The sequence below is a fragment of the Vicia villosa genome, linkage group LG5 (genome assembly GCF_029867415.1).
Source record: "Vicia villosa cultivar HV-30 ecotype Madison, WI linkage group LG5, Vvil1.0, whole genome shotgun sequence".
NCBI classification, from domain to species: Eukaryota; Viridiplantae; Streptophyta; class Magnoliopsida; order Fabales; family Fabaceae; genus Vicia; species Vicia villosa.
The window spans coordinates 61330833-61349107 of NC_081184.1; positions in this window are offsets into that span (position 1 = coordinate 61330833).

Sequence of the window (18275 nt, forward strand, 5' to 3'; positions counted from 1 at the left end):
TGCTTCAATTAATGTTGAAAAATTAATTCTAGTTAAATATTAGTTGAACATATATTTGAAATGTTTTTAATGTATTTTATTTTATTTTTTTGATAAAATGTATTTCAGTATTTTAGTGGTTATAATAGTTACTAACTTGTATTTTAGTTTTTTTTCTATAAAATGTATTTTAGTATTTTGGTGGTTAATGAAATCATCTAAAGTATGCATTTATGTATTTTACTCATTTTGTAAATATGTTCAATAACCCGTTAAAGAATTGTATTTTATTGATTAATAAGAAACTATAAGTAGATAATGAAATATATGTTAAATAAACTATTCTAAATGATAAATAAATATAAATGCATATTTTGATTATAAACATGTATCCCTATTATATATTAAAAAAACTATAACAAAAATGGTACAAATAAGGGACATATATTTGGATGTTCGGTGTGTATAAAAAAAGGTGTTTGAATAACACAATTGCACTTTGCTAATTTAATTTAATAAATTAAAATTTGTTTGATTTGAGAATTAAAATTATTAATAAATGAGACATTTAAATATATTTTCATAATTTCAATATATTTAAGAAATGACTTTGCTAACATTTTGTTTAAGATTACATTTTAATTAATCAACAAAATAAAACTGTTTTAAAAATGACAATTTTTTTACTTTACATAAAGAGTTAATGCTCGGTTGGTCTTTAATACAAAATGTAGTATATCTTAGATTCTCTTTGTAATTTTCACATTTTAAAAATAATAATTAATTATGTTAATTTTAATAATAAAATAATGTTATTTACTAAAATAACTTTATTAATAATAAATTTAGAAATAGTTATATGATCTAAAATACAATAAATAAATGTAAGTTAGTGGGATAAAAATAATAAATATTACATTGCTATTTTAAAAGGACAAATAATTTGAGACAGATAAAACTAAAAAAGATGACCCCTATTATGAGACGGAGAGAGTAGATTTTTTAATCAATATAATATTTTAATTCAATCAAAAAACTATATTTTCACATTTCGTAAACTGTAACACCCTTCTAAACTCCGCGGCAATTAAATAAATATTTCAGAGTAACATGAAACAAGGGTGCCACAATTCAATTTAAAAACAAACATCATATGTCATTGTCATGCATTCACTAAGGAAATTCATCATAATTCATAATAACACATGTTAACGCAACGAAGAAATCAATCATACAGATAAGCTCAACATCTATGAAACTATATCCCTCAAAATTCAAAATAAAACAAATAGAGACATAAAATATGAACTCAAAACTCGTGTTTCCCAGGGTTACAATATCAGAGCATGACACCTGACGCTAAACTAAACACACTGACTTATGAGCTAATCCTCACAAAGTCGAAAGCCGCTATCCTCAATCTGAAAATGACAACATGTAAGGGTGAGTCTCATCACAATTAACAAATATTATTGCATCATAAATAATAACACATCATAGTTATATTATTCACCCAACTGTATCATATTCAGACAATTCAACATCACACGATTAACACATCATCAATTCATAACACTAAAAACACATTCAATCATGTTATGAAAATCATACATATGAATGACTGACACTATGCATGCGGTACCAACATCATCAATGGGAATAACCCACCGACCGATCCAACATCATCAAGATACGGCCCTGCCAGCACAAATTCCACACAATGAGAATTATACCCTTCACTGATCAACAACAAATATCTTGATACAGCCCTAAACAAATGATTATGAATGAATGCAAACATATATATAACATACTTATACCATCGTCGAATCTATGAGTAACGTCATCTATTACTCAAACCATCATCATCATCAAAGCATGTTTATATATATTAACATCATTCAAATACAATTATATCATTAATCAACACAAAGGTTAGTTGATAAGGTTCATCATACTCGAAACGACACTCAAAACAGGCCAACGGTTCAAAAGTTACGCGTCATCAAACTTTTAAAAATCACAAAGCGGGAAAATTCTGCACTCACGCTGGTCATACGCGTATCAGAAGAGGCTGAATTCCACACAAAACACGCCATACGCGTATCACATCATCATACGCGTATCACCACCCTCTCATACGCCTACCATACGCGTACAGGCAGAGGTTGCATTTTGGGCGGGACAGGGCAGCGTACCATACGCCTACGGCCCCTGGGAAGTCCCTCATACGCGTATCATACGCAAAACGCCAGAAGCTTCACCAAAAACCTGCAACTCGTACCAGTTCATCTTCTATTCGTTTTCCACCATTACAGTCTGCGATTTTGGATCTAGAACAAAATTTATGCACACTTTAACATATAGGATTCATCTATCTTCAACAATCTATCATCCTATATCAATTTTACTCATTAAAACCTAACTTCTACTCAATTAGTTAGGGATTTATATTCACATATTCAGTTTCATGGATGAACACAGCAACACATCAAACAAACACCTTATTGATACCATAACATCAATTCACACACAATTATGCACATAATTCAGTATAGATAATCATCAATTATATGATCTATTCAAAAATCATCCTAAACCCCAATCTATCATACAATCCAATTGACTTAAACAATACCCCTAATCAACATTATCATCTAAAATACGATAAGAGATGTTAACTGGAGAGTCCCCCCTTACCTTAGTCAAAAGTTCTTGATTGGCCTCTCCCTCTTCTGTTCCTCTTTCACGTTCTTCGAGCTCCCAACTTCTCAATTCTTTTCACGTTCTATCCCTTCTTTTCAATTTCCTTATTATTTTATGAAAAATAAAATTTTAATTAGTAAAAGGCTTTACTAACATAACACCCCCTCCTCCTTACTAATATCACACATGGCCCAATGCCATAAACCATTCTTTTCCAAATAATTTCCACAAACCCAAAATAATTCTAATTATTAATTTAAATTCCAATTACATTAAAAATTAAAATATACGGGTGTTACAACTCTCCCCCACTAAAAGAGTTTTCATCCTCGAAAACATACCTCAAGTAAAGAGTTCCAGATAGGAGTCTTTCATCTGGCTTTCTAGCTCCCAGGTAACATTTCCATCAGTCGGTCCTCCCCAAGCTACTCTGACCAAAGCTATCTCTTTGTCACGTAACTGCTTTAGCTTTCGATCTTCAATTCTCACAGGTAAAGCCTCAGTCGTCAAGTTGTCTTTCACCTGTACATCATCTACTTGGATCACATGGGACGGATCCGCGATGTATTTTCTCAACTGAGACACATGAAATACATCATGCAAATTTGTAAGCATCGATGGCAAAGCAATACGATAGGCTACTTCTCCTACACTTTCAGAAATTTGAAACGCACCAATAAAACGCGGTGTCAACTTCTTTGACTTCAACGCTCGACCAATACCCGTCATAGGAGTAACTCTCATAAACACATGGTCTCCCTCCTGACACTCAAGTGTCTTCCTCCTCTTGTCGTGATAACTCTTCTGACGACTTTGAGAAGCTTTCACTTTCTCCTGAATCATCTTAATCTTTTCCGTAGTTTGTTGCACAATTTTTGGCCCGATCACAGCATTCTCACCAGATTCGTACCAACACAACAACATTCTACATCTCCTACCATACAAAGTCTCAAACGGAGCCATACCAATACTCGAATGATAACTATTGTTGTAGGTAAACTCAATCAAAGGCCGATAACTATCCCAAGCACCTCCTTTTTACTAACTATCTTTTCAATATACAATTGAGCCAACTTCTCCATCGGATAATCCATTCTTACCGGTATGAAATGTGCAGACTTCGTCAACCTGTCCACAACAACCCAAATAGCCTCACAATTCTTAACAGTTCTTGGCAAACCAGAAATAAAATCCATTGATATGCTATCCCACTTCCATTCAGGAATAAACAGTGGTTGCATAAACCCAAATGGCTTATGATGCTCAATTTTTGACTTCTGACATGTCAAACAAGAATAAACAAACTCTGCAATTTCCTTCTTCATTCCAGGCCACTAAAACAAATTTTTCAAATCATGATACATCTTGGTAGCACTAGGATGAATGCTTAATCCACTACGTTCTCCTTCTTCCAGAATACTCTTTCAGAGTTCAGCAACATCAGGAACACAAACCCGACCACCAAACCTCAATATACCATTATCGTCAATTCTGAATTCACCACATTTACCTTGGTTAATCAAAGTCAACTTATCGATCAACTCAACATCAACTTTCTGACCCTATCTAATCTCTTTAAGAATGCTAGTAGTCAGCTTTAGCATACCCAATTTAACACTATTAGGAGTACCTTCACATATCAAACTCAAATCTCTAAAATGTTCAATTAAATCCAATTCTTTCACCATTAGCTAGACATATGTAAGGACTTCCTACTCAACGCATCAGCAACCACGTTTTCCTTACCAGGATGGTAATTAAAACCAAAATCATAATCTTTAAGGAATTATAGCCACCTTCTCTGCCTCATATTAAGCTCCTTTTAATCAAAGAGATACTTCAGGCTCTTATGATTACTAAACACTTCGAATATCGAACCATACAAATAATGTCGCCACAACTTCAAAACAAAAACCACAGCTGCCAACTCTAAATCATGAGTCGGATAATTCCTTTCATGCACTTTGAGTTTTCTCGACGTATAAGCGACCACTTGTTGATTCTGCATCAATACACCACCTAATCACATCAGTGACGCATCACAATATGCTACAAACGATTCTGTCGGATTTGGAAAAATCAAGATAGGAGCACTATTCAACCTCTTCTTCAAATCTTGGAATCCTTCTTCACACTTCGAATCCCAAATAAACGCTTGACCCTTCCTGGTCAATTTAGTTAACGGCAATGCTAACTTTGAAAATCCTTCTATAAACTTTCTGTAGTAACCTGCAAGATCAAGAAAACTATGAATTTCCAACACTGATTTCAGAGCTTCCCACTGGGATACCGCCTCTATCTTTGTAGGATCAACACCAATACCATTCTTAGAAATCACGTGCCCAAGAAAGCTAACTTCATCCAACCAAAATTCACACTTTGACAATTTGGCGAAAAGTTTCTTCTCTTTTAACACCTCTAACACAATTTTGAGATGTTCTGCATGCTCTTCCTCGTTCTTAGAATATATCAAAATATCGTCTATAAATACCACCACGAATTTATCAAGATAAGGATGGAAGATCCTATTCATGTATTCCATAAAAACACCAAGTTCATTAGTAACTCCAAACGGCATTATCGAATGACCATACCTCGTTCTAAATGCCGTCTTCTGAATATCGTCCTCTTTCACTCGAATTTGGTGATACCCAGACCTCATATCAATCTTACTGAATACACACACTCCAATCATTTGATCCATCAAATCATCAATCCTTGGAAATGGATACCGATTCTTGATAGTGACCTTGTTTAATTATCGGTAACCTACACACAGTCTCATAGAACCCTCTTTCTTCTTTACCAACAACACTGGTGCACCCCACGGAGAAACACTCGAACGAATGAATTTCTTTTCAAGTCATTCTTCCAATTGTTTCTTCAGTTCAGCCAACTCAGATGGTGACATACGATACGGTGCTATCGACACAGGACTAGTTCCCAGAATCAAATCAATAGCAAAATCTCTCTCTCTCTCTCCGGCGATAACTCGTTCACATCCTCTGGAAAAACTTCTGGAAAGTCACATACCACTGGTAGTTCACTACTCACCACTTTCCCTTTCAAGTTCATCAACGCAAATAACATAAACACTGTTGCACCATCTTCAACTGCCTTTTTCACTTGTCTAGCAGTCATAGCCAGATCGTCAGCATTAATAGCCTCAGGAAACAACACCGTATTCGAAAAACAGTTGATATGAACGCGGTTGAATTCCAACCAGTTCATTCCCAGGAGTATATCAAGTTGTTTCAATGGAAGACACACTAAGTCAATTCCAAATTCCCTACCAAAAATATCGACCGGACAATTCAAGCAAGCAAACGAAGTAGTTACTGAACCCGACGCAGAAGTGTCAATAACTATACTTCCATTTATGTCAGATATTTCTAAATTCAATCTCTTAGCACAATCCAAATAAATAAAAGAGTGAGTCGCCCCAGCATCAATAATTGCAACTAAAGGTGTGCCATGAATGAAACAAATACCTTTAATCAATCAATCTTCAGGAGTGGTTTCCAACCCAGTCAAAGCAAAAACCTTTCTTCCAGATTGGTTCTTCTTTGGCTTAGTACACTGTGGGCTAATGCGACCTTTTTCACCACAGTTGTAGCAAGTTACAACCTTCTTCTTACAATCAGCAGCAATATGGCCCACTTTGTCACACTTGAAACATTTCTTCTGATCAAGCTTGCAATCATTCTTACGGTGTCCAATCTCGCCACAGTTGTAGCATCTGACAAATGCACTGGAGTCTCCCCCACTAGCTTCTTCCCATCAACAGCTTTACCTCTACCATATGGCTTACCTCTATCCATATGCTTCTTACCTTTTCTGTCAACCAACTCGCGAGAGTGAGATGACTTCATCTTGATATTATCTTCTTCAAATATCCTGCTACAGTCAACCAAATCAGCAAACCTTCGAATCCTTTGATACCTGATACCCTGCTTGATTTCATCACGAAGGCCATTCTCGAATTTAATGCATTTTGAAAATTCACCAGTCTCATCATTTTTGTAGTAAGTGTAATACTTTGCCAATTCTACAAACTTGGCAGCGTACTTTGGAACTATCATATTGTCTTGCTTCAGCTCTATAAACTCAATCTCCTTCCTTCCCCGAACATCCTCAGGAAAGTATTTCCTCAAAATTCCCTCTTGAACACAGCCCAAGTGATTGCTATCCCATCAGTATCCAGATCTGTCTTGGGAGCAATCCACCAGTCGTCAGCTTCTTTAGATAACATGTGAGTACCATACCTCACCTTCAAGTTTTCAGTACAGTCAATCACTCTGAAAATCTTCTCGATTTCATTCAGCCACTTCTGAGCGCCTTCAGGGTCGTGAGTACCTTTGAACAACGAAGGGTTGTTCCTTTGAAATTCTGCCAATTGTCTGTTCACACCAATCTCAACACCATTGGTATTTCCTCCCAGCATGCCAGCATGTCAGAACAAAAGTATCGACAAGTTAACTCGTACTAGTCACATACACAGGGAAGATTGACACTACGACTCTGGTCACAACGACCAACTATGCTCTGATACCACTATTGTAACACCCTTCTAAACTCCGGGGCAATTAAATAAATATTTCAGAGTAACATGAAACAAGGGTGCCACAATTCAATTTAAAAACAAACATCAAATGTAATTGTCATGCATTCACTAAGGAAATTCATCATAATTCATAATAACACATGTTAACGCAGCGAAGAAATCAATCATACAGATAAGCTCAACATCTATGAAACTATATCCCTCAAAATTCAAAATAAAACAAATAGAGACATAAAATATGAACTCAAAACTCGTGTTTCCCAGGGTTACAATATCAGAGCATGACACCTGACGCTAAACTAAACACACTGACTTATGAGCTAATCCTCACAAAGTCGAAAGCCGCTATCCTCAATCTGAAAATGACAACATGTAAGGGTGAGTCTCATCACAATTAACAAATATTATTGCATCATAAATAATAACACATCATATTTATATTATTCACCCAACTGTATCATATTTAGACAATTCAACATCACATGATTAACACATCATCAATTCATAACACTGAAAACACATTCAATCATGTTATGAAACTACTTTACTTGTACAACTTCTTGCATTAGGGCCATGTACACCACATCCTGTGCAACAGTAACTTGTTTGTGTCCTTACCTTATTAGGGTCCTCATCAGGTTCCCTCCTCCTTAGCTTCTTTGGCCTTCCAAGTACTCTTTTATATGATGGAGGAAACATGTCTTCCATGTCAACCTCTGGCCACATGTCTTGTCCATTAATTGGACTTACATTATAACTATAACATTTCACATAAGCATCTTTCGAGTAATAATCATCCACAAAATCCTCATGCTTTTGGTTCTTAAAACCTTGTGCAGCTACTGCATGTCTACAAAGGATGCCCACTAATTCCCAAAAACATTATACATTCAAGGATGATATGAAAAAAAGATATATAGTTAGTGATGAGATCTACAAATTTTAAATACTGTAGAAGATGCCTGTAATACGGTGAACTGACTTTTTATCGAAATGTCGCGGTTAAGCATGAGTCGCCACCGACTTTTATTTTATCCAATTGGAAAGGCTAAAAGAACAGGAAAAGACCTTTTGAAAAGATTTTGAGTTCGGGGGGTAGGTTATACAAAGGGAAGGTGTAAGGCACCCTTTGCATCCATGGTTATCCATGGGCTTTTAATTGCTTAGCTCACTTGTTTGTTTGAATTGTTTGAAAAGTGTCGTGTGTGAATAGTAAAAAGATTTCGTTAAGGACTTTAGCTTATAAATAAGCGTAGCCTTGTTTTGAAATTATTTTGGAATAGGAGGTGTGAAAAGCATTTGATTTTTGAATTGATTGTGAGTAAGCAATTAAGAACTACCTACCCTAAGTTCGTAAGGTCTTTCCTATTCATTAAGGCTTTCCTTGGGCAATATTACTATCCATACCATATGAGGGTAGGTAGTCCTATACATTGGATGTGCGGGTCATCGAAGGGTCATCGGATGGTCATAGAAGGCAACATGTAAGTACGTCTTAGCATTCGAAGGGACGGTCATCATTTTATCGTAGGAAACTCGAAGGGACTATGATGACATTAATCGGAGGCAACCTTGCTAAGACATCCCTACGTTCGAGGGACTTGACCATTTAAATCGAGAAAGGCAACCAAGAGGGGAAACCCTAAATGTGGGTGTGTGCAACAATCACGTGGTTCAGTTCGAATATTTAATCTTGTATGGTTAGTGATCTAACGTTTGATTAATAATCTTGCACTCCCTAATTTACTAACCACGCATTTAAAATCATACGGAAATTAAAGGCAGAAGGATAAATGTCCTACGCTATTACAATAAACACCTGCGGGGATGGGGGAAATTAATAAACGGAATAAGAAGGATCAATAATTAGTTTTAAACATTGAATGCCTTGATCTCCCTCGAACCTTTGATTGACCCTGAAAATTAAAATGAAAATAATAGAGGAGTGAGTGTATGTGGAATTCATTGATATTGAAACAAACCCTATTTAATTCCATGAGGCAAAATAAAAATTAAACTTATAATTAACAAATAGAGGGTTAGAAACTTAGCTTTTTGATTGATGGCGTAGTCGGAAGATCTTGATTAATCCTGAAAAACTGCACAAAGAGAAAGAAATTTTTCAGTGTAGGAAGAATATTCGCAAATCCCGATTAGAGCACAAGTTAACCATGGTGAATAAGGTAAATAATGCCCAAAAACCGAAAGTTCGATTTAATATACCGATCAAATAATTAAGGGATTAAATCCTAATTATTTAATCGATTAAAAAACATTTGTAAAAAGAAAGAATTGAATTTAGGATAAAAACAATTATTAATAAATATATAAAAAAATTGAACTTTCGATAAAATAAATAATTATAATTTTATATAAAAAAACTAAATTTTTTATAATAAGTACAAAATAAAATAAAAGAAATTATGATAAAAGAAATAAAGGAAAAGGAATAAAAATAATTCATATATTAAAAAAAAACAATAAACTAGAAAATTCTTAGCTTATGATCCTGTGTGGAAGGATCTGGGAGGACCATGACGTATGCGCATTATTGTCCTTCAGATTATGCCGGATCGAACCTGCGCCTTTGGGGACAAGTAGACTAAGTGCACACGTTCTTCCACTGAATCACTCTTTTTTCGCTGTATATGTAGCGACCATGAACCAATTTAAAACAACAAACGATTAGAAAAAAAATTCAAAACAGAATCAGCGCCAACACTATTCATCCTCTTCGTCGATCCTCCTTCTGGGCTCAGAATTACCTTCTTGCGGTACCTGCCAATTGTTACCAATAAACACAAATAGACAGCCCAGATTGGTTCTATGCACCCATACGAATCTAACGGGACCATTAATAACGCCTAATTTTGCTTACATCCATGGTTCCCAATTTGAAGCTTTGGAAACCTAGCAATGGTGAATCATTATGTACGCACCTAAGCTTCAATTAAACTATACCAATGGCTTGAGAACATCATAATAAACAAGACTAGGCAATCAAATTTCGTTTATGACGCGTAAAAATGCTAGAATCAGAATCAAGAAAACAAAAGCAAACTGTGTTATATAAGTTATGATTCTGAACGCTTTGAATCTCGAAGATGATTGGGAAGGTTTCAAAGGTGTCCCAGGAACGCGTTAGAATCTTCAAATCTCCCTAAGAGCGGCTGCAATCTTGAACTCGAGATTCGATTTCTTTCCAGCTTTAAACGCTCGGCTATGACTTTCTGTTGGCTGCAAAAACCTCCCCCTTTTCGTCTGAACCTCTTGCCTATATATGTGAGATGGATTAGGTTAAACATATTGAATCCAATCTTAGTGAATCAAGGAGATTGGTATTTGATTGAAAATCAATATCCAAGCTTTCCAATTTTTGCTCAGTTTCGTTCTTCTCTTTCCAATCTCTCCTAATCACACAATTTGATTTAATTATACCAATTTAGTCACATAATAGACTTAAACACACATTTTTTTTATTTTTCATTATTTGTTTTAATAATGCTGAATTTAAAATTAATTAAAAATTAAAATAACTAAAATAAATAATAAGATGCTATAGGATTGGGCCACTAGACTTCCAACAAGATTAGAATCAAGTTTGGATCAAATAAATATGGGCCCATTTGGAAAATTTTAAATTTCAGTCAATCTCTTCCTCAGGCATTTCTCCAAAACTTTACCAACTTTAACGAGGTTTAACTCCTTCAATATTTATCATATGAAGGTGTTCTAGGACTTTTTGGAAAGCCCGAAATGTCTTCTACAAGTGACTTTGGAACACTTTTTGAATTTGAGGATTCTTTGAAGCATATATGAGGCCACGGAGTCCATTAGAGATATCAGAAGTTGATTTTTCTTGGAGAGAAACAAAACCCTAGTTTTGGTCTTCATGGTTTAGGAGGAGAGTGAACATGCTTGCAATTGGATATCATATGAGCCTGAGGAGACTGCTTGAGCCAAGATATCTAAAAATGCGATGGGCAAATTTTGGGGTATGACAATGCCATTCTAGCTGCCACCGTTTTAGCAACCCACTTGAAAGTAGCAGAACTATTATTCAATACCCTTCCACATGTGTGCCTTTCAACCCACTTCTTCATTCTATATGTGTACATATTCCCAACTTTACTTACTGGTGCTAAAAAGCCACAATTGCCCTTGCATATTACCTTTACTCGAACTTTGTCGTTTTTTACATACTTGATCTCCCTCCCATTTAATACAAACCATTCAGTAATTGCTTCTTTAAACTCATTTAGTGATACAAACTACAACCCCACTTTGAATTTATAATTCTTGTTTAACTCCTCCTTCTTAAACCTTGGATATTTTGGTTCTTTATCTCCATCAAACGCATCAGGGTCACTACTACCAAGCTCATCACTAACATAGTTTGTGTCAATCTCATTATCCACACCACTTGATGATATTGCATTATCAACACCAATTCCCACTTTCCTTGGAGTATGCTTGTGCTTCTTTGCTGAAAATTTTACCCTACCTTTTTTGCTATTTGCTGACTCTTCATCAAAGCAATTATCCAACCTAAGAGCCACTGTCATCAAATGATAAAACATCAGCTTGAAAGTAACTATCCTCACTTTCATCGCGTGGTTCAACATCATCACCTGCACCAACATCATCTACTACTTCAACATGTTTATCTCCACCAACTTCATGGCCTGTTGCAACAGGTTCAACACCAGCATCAGTACCTACTTCAACATCTCCATCTCCACCAACTTCTTAGCCTACTTCAACATCATCACCTCCACCAACATCATTTTCTACTTCAACATCTTCGACTCCACCAACATCATTTCCTACTTCAACTTGTTCAGATTCTTCTGCATTGCAGTTGCCTTTAAGCTCAACATATATGTTCACTACAGATTTCATTTCTAAAGCATATTGATATACATTGTGAGCATCCACATCACTGACCATTCTACTATACCTATCAGCATCATTGTTATACCACCATAACCAGTATTCTGACTGCTCAAGACCAGTTATCTCTTTCATAATCCTCGTTGCTTCAAATAAGCTCCATCTATCTGGATCAATTTCTATTGCATGCTCATTCCCCCAGTATAATATACAATACAATCCTTAAAAAATATACCCCCATAATGAAAAATCAAAATGAACTCCATCACTTACAGGTTTCAACAACAGACAATGAATATAACTAACTCACCAATAGAACGAAGAAGAAAAATACCACAGCTGCTGGTGACTTACACTGTGTTCGACTGAAGGGATTGTGTTACTTGATCATGAAATCAATCATTTCTCCATCTTCATTCGTTCGTCTCCTCCAACCCACACATATAGATTCGAATTTCATCCAACATACATAACCCTAATTTACAGGGACTAAAAGCAAATGTACGTTTCTGAACATTTGACATATTTGGTGGGAAATTAATAGATATACACATGTGTATTATGTTAACTAAAAAACAAATATAAATTATTTCCACATCAGCGTCGTTAGTCCAGTCAATTTTTTTTAACAGAAATCTAACCCCAGGGACTAACACCAACATAAAAATGAGATATAAGGACTCAGACAAAAATAAATACAGGAACCAAATTCAAAAACTCGCTAACTTACATGGACCAAAGAACAATTTAAGCCGTAATTCTTTTTTAATACACTTTATTGACTAAAATTTATCTAATTATATAGATTTATTGGAATCTCACATAATTTAATTTAATATAACTTAATTTAATTTCTATAAACATTAGATTTATTTGACTAAAAAATGTTGAAATTTTGAGATTGTGATGTGATACTAGTAACTAGTCAAATACTCGGAATGACAATGAGTAGAGTTTCGGCAGGGAATTACAATTTTCGAGTCTTCATACTTGTGGTTTAAAAAAATCTACGTATCCGAGCCCAAGCCAGCATGAGCATGAATATTCATGTTCATATTCATACCATATGGGTACCTCAATACACATACTGGTGAAATGTCTAACTTTAGATTGATTTTAAACATATCTAAACTTTTTTTATACTATCACAAATATTTATTCAATATTAATTTTATAATTATTGACAAAAAAAAGTTTATTATGTATTATTTATATTAATCAATAATCTTTTTAAGTATATTGATATTCTTTTAAATTAATATAATACATAGATGCAGTGTTTTAAAAATCGGATCGAACTGGCCGGTCGGACCGGTCAGACCGGGAATCGAATGGATCACCAGTTTGATCTGATTGCTGGACCAAATATGCTATTGAACTGGTGTGAACCGGCCAAAATCAGAAAAAATCGGTGAACCGGCGGTTTTAGAAAATTAGGGGTTCAAATGCATCCTCTTTCTTTTTTGCACAAAATGACCCCGTTTTCATGATTTTTTTTATAAAAATATAATTAAAATATAATTAGACTTTATTCAAACCTTATTTGAAATAACTTTTCTACTGTTTGCAATTAGACTTGATTTAAAATTTATTTAAATTTAAAATTTATTTAAATTTATATTTTTTATTATTTTGTTGTGAGTGATGATTATATTTAGAATTTGAATGTAAAAAATAAACATGTGAAATTATGATATTTTAAAATTGTAAAATTTTGTAGGTGTTGTGATATTTTTTAGGACTAAATCATTCGGTTCGACGGATTTAATAAATATATAGTATTGCAATAGAGACCTATTTATTCAACTAAGTTATCCGGTTTAATCCGATTTAGTCATGTGGTTCGACCAGTGACCCAATGGTTCAACCAATGACCCAATACCCTCACCGATTTGATCACCGGTCCGGTTTTTAAAACACTGCATATATGTCTCATGTATGCTTTTAATAAAAAAAATATAATTTATATATCATAATTGTTTTATTTTAATTGTAAAGTTAATAAAAAAATTAATAAATTGATTAATGGCATGTGTCTCGTGGTGTATAAATTGTGTGCTCTAACAAATTCATAAAAAAATGAAAAAAGTGTGAAACAACAAAATATTTAGAAAAATGTGAAACAGCAAAGTATGAATTGTATGCATCAAAGATATATATAATTAGTGTAGTATAATTGTACGAATTTTATGTTGATAATATCAAAAATAAAAATTTAACAACTTATTTAATAAAAATTTATGTAGTGTTTAATTTTTAACATATAATATAACTACATATTATAAGTATTTATATTTTATTTTGAAAATATTAAAAAAAAACACTAAATTTAACTAATTAATTAAAAACACATATTTATTATAAAATGGATTAATCCAAATAGACCGATTACATATATGGTTTTTGTTGAATTATAGTCTGAATAAAAAATACTATATGTTATCCACTAGAGTTGCTGATTAGGGCCGGATAGATTGTTTTAGTGGTAATTATAAATTCTAAAACAATGGCGCTGCTTGCTTCTCCAAATAAGAGAAATGAATGATTAAAAAAATTTTATTTTCTTAATGTGTATTTCTTAAAGTAAAATAAATAGATTTTAATAATTTTAAGAGTATTGTAGCAAAATATTAAAATTGAAATAGATAGACTAATTTAATTGGTACTAATTTAATTGGTAATATTTATTTATATTTAAGCATTTTTCAATACAATTTATATTTAATATTAATGTAAAATATTTATAAATTAATAACTTTAAATATATATATATATATATATATATATATATATATATATATATATATATATATATATATATATATATATATATATATATATATATATATATATATATATATATATATATAGGGGACGACTCAAGTGAGAACACTTGGTTATTATGAGAAATGAGAACAATGAATCACGGCCATTAAATTTTGATTTTGTTGATTTTAATGGACTAGATTGGTTTCTCTTTCTATGTTTTAATTAAATTAAATATTAAGGATCATAGAAAGAGAAACCAATCATGTCCATTAAAATCAACAAAATCAAAATTTAATGGTCGTGATTCATTGTTCTCATTTCTCATAATAACCAAGTGTTCTCACTTGAGTCGTCCCCTATATATATATATATATATATATATATATATATATATATATATATATATATATATATATATATATATATATATATATATATATATATATATATATATATATATATATATATATATATATATATATATATATATATATATATATATATATATATATATATATATATATATATATATATATATATATATATATATAGGGGACGACTCAAGTGAGAACACTTGGTTATTATGAGAAATGAGAACAATGAATCACGACCATTAAATTTTGATTTTGTTGATTTTAATGGACTGGATTGGTTTCTCTTTCTATAATCCTTAATATTTATTTTAAATCAATATATAAAGAGAAACCAATCCAGTCCATTAAAATCAACAAAATCAAAATTTAATGGTCGTGATTCATTGTTCTCATTTCTCATAATAACCAAGTGTTCTCACTTGAGTCGTCCCATATATACACACGTTAAAATTAAGATTGACAATGAATCGAATCAATTCGAAAATAATTCAAAACTTAATTCAACAACTAAATTGTTGAGTTAGGTTCACAAAGTAAATTAGCTAAATATTAATGAAAACTAAGTTCGTTAATTAGATGAGCTTAACTTGAACTATATATAGTTAGACTTATTAGATTTATGAGTTAATTCAATTATATATAAAATTAATTATATAGTCTTTAAGAGTAAGTTTAAATATTTATTTCAAATCTTAATCCTATATTTTCTTTTAATCTTAGGCTTTTAAGTGATAATTTATTTTCTCAAGTGAGCAAAATATTTCTAAAAATAATTATACAAATAAAATCAACATCATATAAATTATGTTTTTTAAAGAAAATAATTAAAAAAACTAACATATATTTTTTTGTTTAAAAAATATCTAATAAATTTTTTTAATTTTATGAAAATCAAATATGTTTTCTAAATTTTGTTTAATTTTTAAAAAAAAAAAGTATCTTCTAAGAAAAATTTCAATTTTATAATTTTTTATTTTATTTATATATTTTCTATTTAAAAAATAATAATTTAAAATATTAAATATATATAAAAAAAACTTTAAAAAATGAATTTTAAGTACGTGAAACAAGCAAGCTGAACCTAATAAGATGAAATTAACAAGTTGAACCGAGTTGTTCGTGAACTTATAACAAGTCGAGTTTAAACTTAAAAGAAAGTTCGCGTCGAACTTGAACAATTTATTTAAATATTTAGAAGTTTTCTTTCAATACAAGTTTTTGAAATATTCATTTTAATTATATTTTGAATATTTTATTAAAAATATGTTTTGGGAGGTTTTGAAAATTTTATATAATTTTTAAAAATTAAAATATAATTTTATAGTATTTTAAAATTAAAATATAATTTTATAATATTTTTAAAATTAAAAAATAAATGAAAATAAATATTTATTTATTATATTTTATAAAACTATTTTTTCTTTACTCCTCACTTTTGAAGTGTTTTTTAAACTTACAAATTATAATTTATAAAACCAATACAAAATATTAATGCTAAATAAAAAGTAGGAAAGAATATCACAAATGCAAAAGTGAAAACAGTTCAAATGGAGTAACTATGAGACCGGTACCGTTATAACTGTCATAAAATGTTGAATATATTTTAAAGACAAAATTAATTAGTTTAAGAAAACTATGTAACAGTAGAAATTCTTGAAACAATCAAACTTAAATCAGTATCATCATGCATTGGTCGTGGTTCTGTTGCTACGTATCTACTGTGCTCCTGCTGCGTCTAAAAATTGATTAGTTTCTGCATCATGTGCATGTATTTGTCTGCTGATTAATGTTATACTGTACAGAACAGCTTCTGATTAATGTTATACTGTTCTGAACAGCTTTTACGCAGAACCGCAGAACTGATTAATGAATTAATTTTTCATTATATCATCACGTCAGTATTTCATTAAAGAAGTGTTTCCTACACAATGAAAATTACTACTTAGCTAATTGGTTGCATGCTCTGTCTTATAACCTAACCTACTAGTATAGTCAGTCTAGCATCACAGCATCACGTGGTCTTTGCTTTATGTTTCTTAGAGAAAGAAAAGAAATGCTTCACCATTAATTTCTCATCCTGATACCACTTCTGATGTAGTGTGATTGTACTAGGTAGTTACCATATTTGCTTACCAAATTGTTTATTTGATAGATAACTTTAGTTAATTGTAAAAGTGTGCATAATTATTTTTTTACATAGCATGTATTTAGATACTAGTATGTGGTAATATAATATTTAGCAAATTTATTTAGTAAAATTAATTTTGATTAGAGTATTTTTCTAGTCGTTGATTTATAAATATTATCGTGTTTATGTTAATATATATAAATAAATGTTAGTCTCATAAATTGATCTCTAGATTTACAATTTATATTTTAGGTTACTTCACTCACTCATTGACCAAAGTGAATTAAAAATAAAATAATTTATATTTAGATAAATTTATGCAAAAATAAATTAAATATCAATTTTGTTTATAGAATTATTTTGTAGTGTTATGTGGAACCAGTTTTGTTTAAATTTACTTCCAAAAGGATACTCAAATCTATGTTAAAAATTGTCAACTGTGCTCTGAATTTTTGTTTTCTCTTCCAAGTAAATTACTAATAGGAACCAGTAGTACATATCAATAGGTTTTGGCAAATTTGGAAGTATAGGATCAGATGAATCCAAACATACTCAATGAAGTTTACTAAAACGAGTGATAAATTGAGTTTAGAAGTGAGTTAGATTAATAGCATGTTTAGTTTAACTTTTAAAGAGGTAAATGCAATTTTAGAATATTTTTATGATTAATAAAGTAAGTTATTTTAAAATATTTTTATGATTTTACAAAATATATGTCTACCGTTAATTATCACTTATTTTACATGAACGGTGCACTACATATTTAAATTTTGACTGCAAGAAGAACTACATTTCACAAACCTCGTGATGAGCAACGGCACATAAATAGGTTGGGCATCCAAGATTTATGGACAGCAACAAA